The sequence below is a fragment of the Oryx dammah genome, unplaced genomic scaffold (genome assembly GCF_014754425.2).
Source record: "Oryx dammah isolate SB20612 unplaced genomic scaffold, SCBI_Odam_1.1 HiC_scaffold_7, whole genome shotgun sequence".
NCBI classification, from domain to species: Eukaryota; Metazoa; Chordata; class Mammalia; order Artiodactyla; family Bovidae; genus Oryx; species Oryx dammah.
In genome coordinates, this window is record NW_024070191.1 from 16,310,909 (window position 1) to 16,326,250 (window position 15,342).

The following is a 15,342-nucleotide window of genomic DNA, read 5'->3' on the forward strand; positions in this document are numbered from 1 at the left end:
CAGTAAGAAACAGCCCTCGACTCTTGAATGCACAGTGTATAAAAAGACCCTAATGGGCTAATATGTCTAAGTAGATTTAGTTGTTCACACTAAGCTGTGAACACTCAATAAATGCAAAATTAACATATGATAAATACACAAGCACGACAAAAAACCTCTTTTCCCTCTTGGCCAAATAGAGATTTATAGCCCTTTTGATCTACTTAGGGTCTATTTCCAAGTCTCAGAAGACTGGATATCGTGACAACTATTTAAATAATTATGAAGAATTACGATGAGAGGTAAACATAAAACATACTAAACACTTGATACCCAATTTATTTTGATAGCAGTTTCTCTGCCTAGACAGCAGACTTTTCTAGACATCACTCCCTCCCATATTCTGCAAGAGATCAGGGGAATTGCCTTTAAATGGGCCCACTTATCAGCCCCTACACAGTCATAAAAAGCCCACTACTAGACCATTTATGTAGTATGGCTAAAAGAAAAGCTACATTTCTTCAATTCTGTTTATATATAGCCTGGCTAAATGAAAAGTTATGTTTCTTCAACTCTAGAGCACAAAGGAGCTGGCTTTTTAATAAGTATGATATCCTAATCATGTGTTTCATTAAAAGTATCAGCAAGGCACAAAGAAAATATCAATTGACACCAAGGATGATCAGACGACACTGCCCAACAGGAGAGCTTTTATTCATGAATGACTGAAGGTCTTAGATACTTGTCTCTTTCCTTGGCATAATGTCATTCTTTGAGCAAAAACAGTGGCAGGAACAAGTGTAGCATTACAGTAAACTGATCTCAAATCCTTCCTCAAAAACAGCGTCAGAACAAATTGATTTTCCACCAATAGCTTAAGTTGGTTTAGATTCCTAGGCTCCCAGGTCTAAGGCTTTTTTCTGCTGCAGTACCTTATTTTTCCCCAGAGAGGTTTCAGAGGGGAGGAGAATTGAAGTGGCATAGGAGAAGGCAAAGCTTAGTGAATGATTAGTCAGGACTATTCTTGGCCTAAAAAATCATTTGGCGGGAAGGAGTGGAAGACTTCTGCCTTGGGAGGGTTAATACAACATGCATATTGTATACATGTTTCTGTGCGTGTGCATGGGTGTATGACCTCCAATCACCCTTCAAACACTCATATTTTATAATTTTATACGTCTCTATCAAGATCAAAAAATCTAATAACATATGTGAACAGGTTAACTGGAGAACTTGGAGAGCATAGATCCTGAAGAAACTTTCCTATACTTGTACAGAGAGACTGGACAAACTATCTTGCTAAGAATCAAGTTAGAACTGGACACCAATAAGTTATGATGAGTTTTACTAAAAAATGTACTCTATAAAAATTAGTCAAATTGCTTAATCTAAGGAAATAACATTTCAATAAAGATCTTTTCTCCAACCTTTGCCTGCACAAAACACTACATAACTAATATATGTTAACGAAAAAATAAAAGAACTATAACAAAATGGACTCAAATAGGTTAAGTACAACTGGGTGAGAGGAAAAGTTTGTAGCAACCATGTACATGCCCACTTCATTTCTTCCACAGGTGGACTTCAATTTACTAATATCATGTTCTATATAACTTTCTCAGAATTGTGGTTAATTTTAAGCATCTAGAATAGCAATAGTTCTAATTACTGTTTGTCTGATTTCATGATGATTTTTTAAAACATGAAAACTATTGTAGAAGGGAAGTGGCTACCTGTAACTTGTGACTGATAAAATCTGATGGAAACAATGGGCCAGAGTTTCTAACAAGGCCTCTTGTGAGCACTGACTGTATTACTAAGTAAAGTCTTCTTCCCTACTGTTAATTATCTGTACAACATCGCCACAGGACTTCTACTTAGAATGAATGGCTGCACACAACACACACACACACACACACACATATTCTTTTGGGGTAACTGAATGTTTTAGAAAGTCTAGACTTTTCCAAGACAGTTTTGATTTCAGATATCCTCTCATTTGTTAGATTATATTTGACCATGTGTCCAAATATAGCTACTTTATATTTTATGTATTCTTATCACTAGAGATAGAGCCAACTGCTGTATACTTGAACTCAATATTCACAGATTGGGAAATTATAGGAAAACCTTTGACAATATTTCAAACAAATATAACAAATAATAATGAATAAAAGTTCATAATTCTTAGCTACTCTTCTCCTTTAATTCCTAACATTCTCCTGCAAGTCAGTAGTTATGAAACAATGGCTAAATATAAATAGGATGTTTTAGAAGATGATTTCAAAATAACCTGCATTGGGGGTTTGTAGAAAACCCTCCCATGTCACATTATTTTAAAGAAATGCTTGAATGCAAATGAGTTGACCTATACTTGATGATCCATTTTGATTTCATTATCCGATATCTTAACGTGCAAGATCTTGACAGCCTAACAATTTATCTTCTGTTCTCTTTTGAAATTTCTTTTATTTTTAATTTGGAGGAGGGAAATGGCATTTTATTTCCTGCTTTCTATAGACTCAAAAGTCATAAAATTGTAAAGAGGAGAAAAATTGTCAATTTTTTAAAGGTTAAATGCAGGAAAATTAGAGTGTCTGAAAGGGCAGACTCTGAATGGATCCAGCACAGAAAGGTAGATAGCACTGGAGGGCAAGCTCAAAAATGAGTATTGAACAAAAAGATTGAGCGGAAGTAAGTATGTAAAAAGAGCGTCCCATGTCAGTGACATCCATCCTTCCAATTATTTCTTTTAACTTTATGGTTGCCTTGAGTCACACAGAATATAAGCATCCATTTGATCATATAATTGAAGAACACAACTGTGTTTTGAAGTGAATCACTAACTCTAGTGGCAAATCTGCAGAAAGGTAAAATTTCCCTTCTCTTCTGTCCCAAATCTTTCCTTCTGAAGTACAGGATGACAGCTTTGCAGGTGGAAGAAAATCTCAGAAGGTCAGGCAGAAAACTAGCTTCTCATGACTGAATGTAGCAGAGTTGGTTCACTTTTTGAATTTCACACAGTAGAATTACCTAAAACAATCTCTGCAGATAATAAGTTTCTGTGTGAGGAAAAGTTCTGGCAGACAGGTAGTGTATTTTTTGTTCTCGCCATTCTTAGAGACACTGAATGATTCCTCCTTGTAGAACACTTCAATCGCAGACTATTTTTTCCCTTCTCTATGAAAATACAGGCTCGGGAAGACTTTTCATGAGCACGTTTCCACCTGTAGCTTTCTCTCAAAAAAACAATGATCAGGATGCTTGGGAATTCAGTCTGGCTACCCTGGCAATGTTTGCATATCCATTTGTATCCACCTGTTCTCGGCTGTTGGTCCTATTCCTTTCCTCAAATCAGTACTGAAAGCATCCTTTGTATTTTAAAACTATTTAAAAAAAAAAAAAGGATTTTTTTTCTTCAGTTTTAAAGATGCTGGAAGCCACTAAAGTATAATTTGGTGCAAAGATGTCACTCTATGAATCCTTAAGCAAATTCATGTGGAAATGTGTAAACACTCGTTTAATGAACCAGATGTTTCTGGGGTCTAAACTATTCCTTGAGAATAAAAGGAATCTCAGCTGGTAAAGAGTCCGCCTGCAATGCAGGAGACATGGGTTAGGTCCCTGATTTGGGAAGATCCCCTGGAGAAGGAAACAGCTACCCACTCCAGTATTCTGCCTGTAGAGTCCATGGAGTCACAGGAAGTCAGACACGACTGAGTGACTTTCACTTAGGATAGCATATTTCTTACTCCCTAGGAGCACCCCACTCCAGTACTCTTGCCTGGAAAATCCCATGGACGGAGGAGCCTGGTAGGTTGTAGTCCATGGGGTCGCTAAGAGTCAGACACAACTGAGCGACTTCACTTTGACTTTTCACTTCCATGCATTGGAGAAGGAAATGGCAACCCACTCCAGTGTTCTTGCCTGGAGAATCTCAGGGATGGCGGAGCCTGGTGGGCTGACATCTGTAGGGTCACACACAGTCGGACATGACTGAAGCGACTTAGCAGGAATAATAATAAACATCCATGTAAGCTGAATTACCAAGTACTGACAAGGTAGGGGGAAAGGTTTTCAAATACACTTATCAGCATGATCAATAGAAACAAGATTTAGAAAATCACATATGTACACAAGATTATGTCCCATATACTCAAGGGAAAACTGTAATAACTTGACTCAGTGCCTGCCTTCAATAAAGTGACTATCTAAGTGAAGATAAGAGAAACACCTGAGAAGATAAATAACAAGTGATTACCATAAATGTTACAGGCAAAATGAGCAGTACTGGGATGTGGTGATTCATATATAAGAAATATGTATTTGGTCCTGGTCCCTGCTTCTGGCACAGAGCTCCTAAAACCCTTAGAATTTCCTAAGTGCAAAGAACAATAAAAGTCTCTTTTTTTATGTTAATGAGGTGACTTCTCAATAGATCCTACAGAGGGGTGCTGATTACCAGGAAAAACAATCAGAAATGGAGGGTTTGAACTTTTAACCCCGCCCCCTGACCTCCAGGGAGGGGAGAGAGGCTGGAGGTCAAGTCAACAGTCAATGGCCACTCATTTAATCAATCAATTAAATCATGATACACCTGAAGAAAAACAGGGTCCAAAAGGGTAATGCATGACACTGTTCACTGCAGTACTGTATACAATTGCCAAGACATGGAAATAACCTAAATGGCCATCAACAGAGGAACAGATAAAGACGTAGTACATGTACACAAGGGAATATTATAAATCCATTAAAAAGAATGAAATAATGGCATTTGCAGCAACATGGATGGACTTAAAATTGTCATACTGAGTGAATTCAGACAGAGAAAGAAAAATATCATATGAAGTTTGGAATTTTTCATTCCATCCCCTGACCTCCAGGGAGAGGAGAGGCTGGAGGTTGAGTCAACTGCCAACAGACAATGATTTAACCAATCGTGCCTATGTAATAATAACCTCAATAAAAGCCCCAAAGGACAGAGTTTGAATCCGTTCTGGGCTGACAAGCTAGAACACTTCCACATGCCTCCATGTCCCAAAGTCCACCAGAATAGAAGCTTTTTTCCTCAGGACACTGACCTGTATATTTCTTCATCTAGTTGCTGCTTCATATTCTTTAATATAATGAACCAGTAATCTAGTGAGTAAACTAGTTTCCCGAGTTCTGTGAGCCACCCTAGCAAATAAATGGAATCCAAGGAGAGAGTAGGGGGACCTCTGATTATAGCCAACCAGTCAAAACACGATAAACTGGATCCATGATTGGCATCTGAAGCAGAAAGTAGTCTTGCTGAACTAAGCCCTTAACGTATGGAATCTGATGATGTCCCTGGGTAGATTGTGCTAGAACTGGATTGAACTGTAAGACACTCTCTGGGGTCATAATTGCTTGGTGCTGTGGGGAAAACCCCCACACACTGAAACTGGATGCAGAATCTTAAGTACAGACAAGTAATTTAAGGGGAAAAAAAAGAGTATTATATAATCCCTAGATTGGAAATTCTTCAAATGTTCTAGCTCAATAACTTAATGATGCTGGAGTCCCTTTTAAAAATGAGAGTTCACACTTAATAAATGTGTGTTATTATACCAGCCCTGTGCAAAGCATTTTCATAATAAATATTGAAAATATATATTCACCGTTTTGCATAACAACTTCAGGAGGTGAGTTTTGTTTTGTTTTGTTTTCAAATGAGGAAACCAAAATTCAGAAAGAGTGTCTAAACATCTTGTCCAAGATTCCACTTCTAGCAAGAGACAGAGCAGTGATCCAAACTCCAGTCTTTCTTACCTAAGGTCTGTGCTCTCCACTGGGAGTAAGAGACTCTTCAGCATGAATGGTAACATCCTTGGGTCCTTTCTCCAGTTAAGGAGACTCAACACATTCCCAGTAATTTGTTCCACTGATGGTTCCTGGGGAGCCTATTAAAGGTTTCATAGATCTGAATATTCCAGAAAAAAGGAAACCAAAAGTTAATAGATGCAAATTAAAATTTAGAAAAGTAAATTCCAAACCATGCTTGTAATTTGTAGACTGCAAATTTGTACTGCACTTGGAATAGCCTTTGATTCCTATTCCACTCTTAACTATCAGAGTCAGTTCTACGTAACTAAGAACTGAACTTAGAAAAAATGCACTTTTAAAAATTTGGTTTTTTATGACATTTAAAAGATAACTGAAGTATGGAGGAAAGTATCAGGAGATGAATGCAATATAATCCATAGAGTTAAAAATGTAAATTCAGAGAATTTAAATTCATGATTGACAAGGCATACAATGGTTATTACAGACCATTTGACAAAAATCCTTTACTTCTGTGATCTATTTTCCACTCAAGAACAACTTTGTCTAAATCCATTGTTCTCCCTTGAGTTTTATCTTTTATCTGTTCAACGGTTTATTTAATTTCAAAGACAATTAGATAAGCCAAAGTAATGGCTCTACAGATGTATGAATGTATCCTGAGATGAATAAATTATAGACATTTCAATAAGTACCAAATGGAAACTGGGTAGCCTATCCCATCTCCAGCGGATTTCTCTGACCCAGGAAATGAACTGGGCTCTCCGGCATTGCAGGCAGACTCTTCACCAACTGAACTATCAGGGAAGTCTATAAAATAAAAAAGGAGCAGCTATTTGCTTGAACATAAATGGGTTTGCTGTTTGGAATAATCATCTTTTTTTCTTTTTTCTTTTTAACCAAGCACTTTGGCTCCTTTTGTCACTTATTGAACAGTTTAAATAGTAATTCCTTTTTTAAATTAATTTATTTAATTGGAGGCTAATTACTTTACACTATTGTAGTGGTTTCTGAAGTGAGTAATTCTTAATGTACTGGTCTTTAATATCCATCAGTAAATCTAATGATTTTTCTTTCTCAAGGTTTCTCAATGTTTCTCATTGTCCTTTTTCTTTCTCAATGACATAGGTATGTGGGTTGAATCTTTTTATGTGAGGCTTAAAACCGGAGAAAAATATGAACTCATAGAAAAAAATACATATATGGCAAGTTTTTCTGCAAATGAAAGAAATATTTTTCAATACAATCTTTCCTCACTTTGTTAGGCCTTTTCCTCTATAGAGACATCAGTTCAGTTTCACTATGGTGGAGTTTTTAAAAAATACTTGTGGTAAATAAGAAAAACAGGATTATTGGTTAAAATACCTTGTTAAAAAAATTATACCACTTCACTCCTCCAAACAGCAATGGATTCACCATTCTACACAACAGAGAAAAAAAATTTTATGACATTGTATTTAATACTTTGCATGATCTGACCACAATCACACTGATTTGGGTTAGTTATTGGGGACCTTAAATGGTATGATATATACAAAGATCATTTAAAGGGAAACCAAACAGTGGAGGTTAAGAGTTGGGACCTAGAGTCCATTAGGTTAGGGTTAAAATGTATATTGTCACCCTACTTATTTAACTTGTATGCAGAGTGCATCATGAGAAACGCTGGACTGGAAGAAACACAAGCTGGAATCAAGACTGCCGGGAGAAGTATCAACAACCTCAGATATGCAGATGACACCACCCTTATGGCAGAAAGTGAAGAGGAACTAAAAAGCCTCTTGATGAAAGTGAAAGAGGAGAGTGAAAAAGTTGGCCTAAAGCTCAACATTCAGAAAACAAAGATCATGGCATCCGGTCCCATCATTTCAAGGGAAATAGATGGGGAAACAGTGGAAACAGTGTCAGACTTTATTTTTTTGGCTCCAAATCACTGCAGATGGTGACTGCAGCCATGAAATTAAAAGACAACTTACTCCTTGGAAGAAAAGTTATGACCAACCTAGATAGCATATTCAAAAGCAGAGACATTACTTTGCCGACTAAGGTCCGTCTAGTCAAGGCTATGGTTTTTCCTGTGGTCATGTATAGATATGAGAGTTGGACTGTGAAGAAGGCTGAGCACCGAAGAACTGATGCTTTTGGACTGTGGTGTTGGAGAAGACTCTTGAGAGTCCCTTAGACTGCAAGGAGAAGACTCTTGAGAGTCCCTTGGACTGTAAGGAGATCCAACCAGTCCATTCTGAAGGAGATCAGCCCTGGGATTTCTTTGGAAGGAATGGTGCTAAAGCTGAAGCTCCAGTACTTTGGCCACCTCATGCGAAGAGTTGACTCACTGGAAAAGACTCTGATGCTGGGAGGGACTGGGGGCAGGAGGAGAAGGGGACGACAGAGGATGAGATGGCTGGATGGCATCACGGACTTGATGGACATGAGTTTGAGTAAACTCCAGGAGTTGGTGATGGACAGGGAGGCCTGGCGTGCTGCAGTTCATGGGGTAACAGAGTCGGACACGACTGAGCAACTGAACTGAACTGAAAATGTAGCCCAGCACTTGCTAGTTTAGCAACTGCAAACAAATTAATTAAAATGCCTAAGCTTTGTTTTCCTCTCTAAATGAGGATAATGATTTTACCTTTTCTATAAGGTCATAAAGAAGATTAAATGAGATAATAAATTTAAATGCTTAGCTGAGTGCTTGGGTTTATGTTCAGTATGTGTCCTACTCTGCTTTTGTGGCTATGTTATTGTTGTTGTTGTTGCTGGAATTTTTATTATCTTATTCTCATACATTTGCCCTTGAAGTTCCATCTATCTAGAGTGAGTGCTCTTTCATCATCTCTCTGAATGGTCAGATTCTATAAATCACCCAAGACTGAGCTCATCTACCATCTATGTCACTGAATTTTGCAAGTCTAGAGAAGTTAATTCTCATTCCTCAAAAACACTGCAGTTCTTATCACCAATGATAGATATCTGTACTGAATTCTTACAGGCTTATTTAGGTATTTACTTTTCCATGTATTTCTCAGCTATATTATAGTGAGCTTCTTGAAGGCAGGTACTATAGTTATTTCTACATATCTAATACAGTTTCTGCAACTGATACAGAGTCGTTAGCAATGAATATTTGTTGTTCATCTCAAGCTCCTTCAACACTGGATGAAATGGCCAGAGTTAAATGGCTATATAATCTACTGTGCTGGCATTTATTATATATTGCTGTCAATGCTTATTATATCCCAGGCATTTGTTCTAAGCACTTTAATGTTTTATTTCCTTTAATCTTCACACTGACTCTATGAAGCAGGTATTTGCAATTCATTTAGATCTGAAGATACTGAGGTACTGAAGGTTAAAAAAAATATTTTTTTTTCCTAGTGTGAAATAATAGAAATTACATATATTGGTCTCTGCTGGCAGTTCCTGACACAGACATCCTAAAACCCTTGTAATTTTCTGAGTGATAAGAGCACTAAGAGGCTCTTTTGTTCTAATACTTGGTCTTTGATCCCAGTTCCTGACCCAGCTCTTAAATCCTTTGGAATTTCCTGGGTGATAGAAGTGTCTTGCTCTAACGAGGTGACTTTTCCTCGGCTCCTAGCTACCTTCAGGATCAAGCTTGGTTACCAAGCCATAATTAGAAGCTAGAAACTTTCCACCTTAAACTCCTACCCCCCATTCTCCTGGAAGTGGGAAAGCAGTGGAAACTGAGTTAACAATGGATCATGACTACATGATGAAACCTGCATAAAAGTCCGCAAAGTACAGAGCCTGGATGCTCTGGGTTGCTGAATATATGCAGGTGCTGGGAGAGTGGCATACCCAGCCTCGGCATGGACGCTCCATGCCCCTCATCCCATATCTTGCGCTATGCACCTCTTCCATCCGGTTGTTCATCTGTATCCTTATACAAGCAACAGGTTGATGTTAAGTGTTTCCCGAAGTTCTGTGAGATGGTCTACCAAATTATCAAAGCCAGGGAGCTCGCAGACGCTCGGGGAACATGGCGGCGGCGGAGCCGGCGGTCCTGGCGCTCCCCGGCGGCGGCAGCGGCGCGGGCGCGGGGGCGCCGTCGGGCACGTCCCCGTGCTTTTCTGCTTCTCGGTCTTTGCGCGGCCCGCGACCGTGCCGCACGGCGAGGGTTACGAGCTCCTCATCCAGAAGTTCCTCAGCCTGTACGGCGACCAGATCGACATGCACCGCAAATTCGTGGTGCAGCTCTTCGCGGAGGAGTGGGGCCAGTACGTGGACCTGCCCAAGGGCTTCGCGGTGAGCGAGTGCTGCAAAGTGCGCCTCGTGCCGCTGCAGATCCAGCTCACTACCCTTGGAAATCTTACACCTTCAAGCACTGTTTTTCTGCTGTGATATGCAAGAAAGGTTCCGACCAGCCATCAAGTATTTTGGAGATATTATTAGTGTGGGACAGAGATTGTTACAAGGGGCCCGGATTTTAGGAATTCCAGTTATTGTAACAGAACAGTACCCTAAAGGTCTTGGAAGCCCTGTTCAAGAAATTGATTTAACTGGTGTAAAGCTGGTACTTCCAAAGACCAAATTTTCAATGGTATTACCGGAAGTGGAAGCAGCATTAGCAGAGATTCCTGGAGTCAGGAGTGTTGTGTTGTTTGGAGTAGAAACTCATGTGTGCATTCAACAGACAGCTCTGGAGCTCGTTGGCCGAGGTATCGAGGTTCATATTGTTGCTGATGCCACGTCATCGAGAAGCATGATGGACAGGATGTTTGGCCCTTGAGCGTCTTGCTCGAACCGGGATCATTGTGACCACAAGTGAGGCTGTTTTGTTACAGCTGGTGGCTGATAAAGACCATCCAAAATTCAAGGAAATTCAGAATCTAATTAAGGCAAGTGCCCCAGAGTCGGGTCTGCTTTCCAAAGTATAAAACATGTGGAGGACTGGTATGCTACTCACTGTCAGATGACCGGACTGTAAGCCCAGACAAGCTCTTGTCTCTCGTAGAATTAAAATGTTAAGTCAAAAATTGGCTCCTTTTTTGCGCCTCTTAGTAAAACTTAACCAGTTAGACTGTTTGGGTACCAGCATTTAGTTACACATGTCAAAGGCTTCAGGTGCTGCTTAACTTCTTTTTATGTTAATATGCTTTTATTTATTAAAAAAACGTTATAATGGAGGTGCCTGTTTTGTCTATACCATATACACTGACCATACTTTCAAAAGTGCACACTCTTGTGAATTTTTCCTATACTGTCACAAAGACAGAAATCTCCCAGTAACGGTTTGACTTTTGTATCATTGTAAGATGTACGTTATGATGTTAATATGGATTTTAACAGTGCTTTTACTTTACAGGTTGATTGAAGTAGGATTATTATATGAGAATTTGAAAACAGGACTCTGGATCTTGTTACCCCTTTCACTCACAATGCAGTCAAATTATTTATTAAGTTGCATTGGTTTAACCAGACGAAGTCCTGTTGGATAATTATATACCTTTCTTAATTATGTTGATTTTCTTGTTCTGCTCACCATCACTAATTCTCTGTTAATGTGCTCTTTTTTAAATTGAATCTTTTACCTAGAAGGACTCATTGGATTATTACTTGTATTTTTGATTTTGTAAACAGATGGAATGATGGCAATGTCATGTCATTTGTAGAGGGCTCTTTTAAGATCTTTGAAGTATTACTTTAGCTGAATAGCTTTATAACCGTCTTGAATATATCTTCTTGTATGCACTAGATTTAGCAAAAAGATAAAGACTGGATAAAATGTAGTTTTAAAACATCCATCTTCTTGTTTGATATTTTCTCCACATAACATCCAATTACTGTTAATGCAAAAGGTCTCAGTAATAAATTTGGTAGTATTAATTTTGTAGTGATTACTTCCATTCAATAAATTTATTTTCATTTAATACTTATTATAGGGTTTTACAACTTTTTTTAATGTTATGTGAAACATGAAACATTTCTGTCTTTTATATTAAAGTAATTAAAGAAAATGTAAAAAAAAATTATCAAAGCCAAGAAGGGGGTCATGGAAACCCCAATTTATCTATAGCTGAGCAGTCAGAAATACAGCTGACAAGCTGGGACTTAAATTGGCATCTGAGGGAGCAAAAGAGACAATCCTGTGGGATAAGGGTCTGACCTCTAGTGTCAGAATAGAGTCAACTTCAGGACACCCAGCTGGTGTCAGAGAATTGCTTAATATGTGGGAAATGTACACATCCAAAGTCAGAATTATAGAGTGTGAAGAAGCACAGAGGTGTGTTTTCTTCACACAAAGATTATATAGTCAGTACAAGACTGAGGGGGCATTCAAACCCAGGCAGACCACCTCTAGACAGACAACATGCTCTTGACCTCTGTTCAATACTATCCACCTACTAAAATATCCAGAGATTACCTGTAATGCGCATTACTTACAAGAATAACATTTAAATTGTGTTTAAAAGCACTACAAGGCCTGATATTATCATCCTCTCAACTTCTTTGAAGTTGGACTAGAAACCAGGAAGCAGAGAAATAACAGTAGGAGCTGTCATTGTCCTACTTGAGGGCTTCTTTTTCAGATCGAGGAAATACGTCCCTATTTTCCAAATCAGAAATCAAGTCTAAACATAACAAGACAGAATATCTCAAATAGGACTGTCATAGTGAAAAACCTGGCATCCATGATGAAAACAATAATACGGAACATATTTTGAAGTAACAGGCACCATCCTAGGGGTTAAAGTGGGTTTTCTCTTTAATTAAAATACACTACGGTTACCACTATGGACAAAGAGAAGAGCAGCCGGAAGAGCGGGGCACTGGAGCTTGATGTTCTCCTGGTGTGCCTACCCTCTCTCACACAGAGCCATCCGGCGGGATCACACTGTGATGAGGACGTAGCAGGACAAAAGTATCACCGCCCCATAATCAAGCCTGAACCCAGATAAAAACAACAGCATTCTCCAAACCGCAGAACTAAGCCAAGGTCCTCTTAGCCTGGCTAAAGTGAGGGGTCGCCACTCCTTCACCAGTTACTACCTGAGCCTCCTCCATTCCTCTGTCATAATGCATCCAGAAACACCCCACTTTCTAACTGCCTCCAATCCAGAATAAAACTTTGCTTCTTTGAGCCTTCTCCAAAATCACTTGACAGAAGCCCAACTCCTATCATTTCTTTCTAACACGTCCCTGCCAACATGTTCCAGGGTCCCCAGGATGTGTGTTCTTCCTCACTGTAACATGTCAATGAGCCAGCTTTGTTCAGTCACAAGTTTCTGGTGCTTTGGAGCTGACATCATTGACACTATTACATCACTAAGTTATTGATGAAGAAACTGGCCTCAGAGAAAATAAATCACTAATTATTTGACTCAAGACTTCAACTCAGTTTGCTTTTTTCCTTTTGTTATTTTTGTTTCTATTTGGGTATGTTTTTGTTATACAAACTCCAAAGACTTCTCTCTGAGCCACTCACTGCATTATAGAGTTCCCCCAAGATTACTGTAAATATACATGAATAATAGGAGGACAGGAGAGAACACTAGTGCCCTTTGCATTCTTATTATGTACTTACTAGCTGCTTTATGTGTATCTTCTATTCCAATCTCACAAGTACTGAGTTGGCCAAGACGTTCTTTTAGTATTTCTAAATGATGTTGCGGGAAAACCCAGACAAATTTTTCTACCAATGAGATATGTACAACAATCCTTTGAAGAAGCTCAGTTCAACAACTGAAAAAAATCTGTATATGAATGGTAAGTAATTTCTCAAGACTAGCGACTTTAAAAATTTTAACCTACCTGCGCAACTGCTTAGTCACTCAGGCCCAACTCTCTGCAGCCCCATGGACTACAGCCTGTCAGGCTACCTGGTCCATGGAATTTTCCAGGCAAGAATACTGGAGCAGGTTGCCATTGCTTACTCCAGGAGATCTTCCCAATCCAAGGATGGAACTTTTGTCTCCTGCATCTCGTGCATGGGAAGACATATTCCTTACCGCTGGAGCCACTTGGGAAGCCTTAACTTAGCTATACCAGGTATCTTATTCCCACATGCCCACACCATACCGGAAGAGCTCATGTCTGGAAAGCGGTTAGGCAAGCTTTCTCTGCAAGCACCATCTGGTCTGGCCTCATGCTTAAGTCTGGATAAAGTTCAGCAGCAAACATACACTCTGCATGCACTCGCTTTATATTCCAGTTGCTGTTGTTTTCCACCCAAGTTTTAGAACCGAACCCTCTCTATTTCTGCCTCTATTAAGTAATCTACTAAAATCAACCTGATTTTGAGAGCATGTTGAGAGGATGTCTGTTATTATGGCAGTACATTTACTCTAACACAAATAATGGCACTGGCTTGAAAGTTTCTAGCCAAGATGGGAACTAGCAAAATAAAATGTGCTATTTCAAGGAATGGTATATGTGAAATATACACTATCAACAACTACTATATTAAATTATCCTTGTCCTAAAGAGACACTTTTATTCTCCTGAACTAGAATGGGAGGATCTTAGGTTACTGGGATGCTTCTGCCCCCAAAGCATACTAAGTCCTGGTTTCATATACCTTCCTGTTTTTCTTTAACAAAATCATTTTCTGTAAGAAACAGCAAAAGAAGAAAAGAAAACAGAAACAAACTGTATCTCATATGCCTCATTCTCTATGATATCAATTTTCAAAAGCTGATTCTTTGTTGAAGAACTACTCAAACCTGCATTTGAACAGGAGTTCATTGCAAATAGCAATAAAAACTGTAGACATTATTAAGTTAACTCTATTTCTTAGACTCTGATAATCTGCACATTAGCATAGCTAAAGTAAATGCTGAAGCTGTAGGCAAAACAAAAGCGTTTGACTTTTCATAGAATTGTTTAAGATGAAATCATAGTACAACATTTTTTAACTATAACTAAAATTCAAGTTCTACGTATCTTCAAGAAGACAACGTCACTAGTAATGCCAGCATTTCTACACTGATTTTTCAAATTTACTGATGTAAAGCATATAAATATGTACTAAGATGACATTTTCCTGAAAATAAAAACACTACATAAATTACATGAGCTAGCAAACCTTCATGTCATATATACAGCCATTTATACATTCTATCGATGAACACTCATATATATATTTTTTCAATAATGTAACTTTCAATGAAATAATTGATTTCTAGGTGTCACTGAGTCGTAAAGTCTGAGTCATGATTTCACTTTAAATTTGACAGTACAATGCAAAAGAAGCACTGAAGCCAAGAGGTCTCACAATTTACGAAACATTCCAGGCAGCTATGTGGTATTCCTTCCAATAATGAGCACTCAAGATCAAGCCTTACAACTGACATTTTCACACATGTAATGAAGATATAGGATTGTGGAATAGTAAGTTTTTAATTTGTACTTTCATTAATATATTTCCCACTTTTGTTCACTAGTGAATATAGAAAAACTCAATATAAAGGTAGTGATCATTCAGAGACTTGGCAAGGTTGACTGCAACAGAGCCCCCACTACTAACATTAAGTGGATGGCTCACAGCAGCAGCTATAAAGGAACTGAATTTAATATTCTGGGACTCAAGTC

At 38.5% G+C, this 15,342-nt stretch overlaps 1 pseudogene; it reads left to right on the top strand.

The window, feature by feature from the left end:
- Positions 1 to 9,790: 9,790 nt before the first annotated feature.
- On the top strand, positions 9,791 to 10,787 carry LOC120865756 (annotated as a pseudogene).
- Positions 10,788 to 15,342: the final 4,555 nt, after the last annotated feature.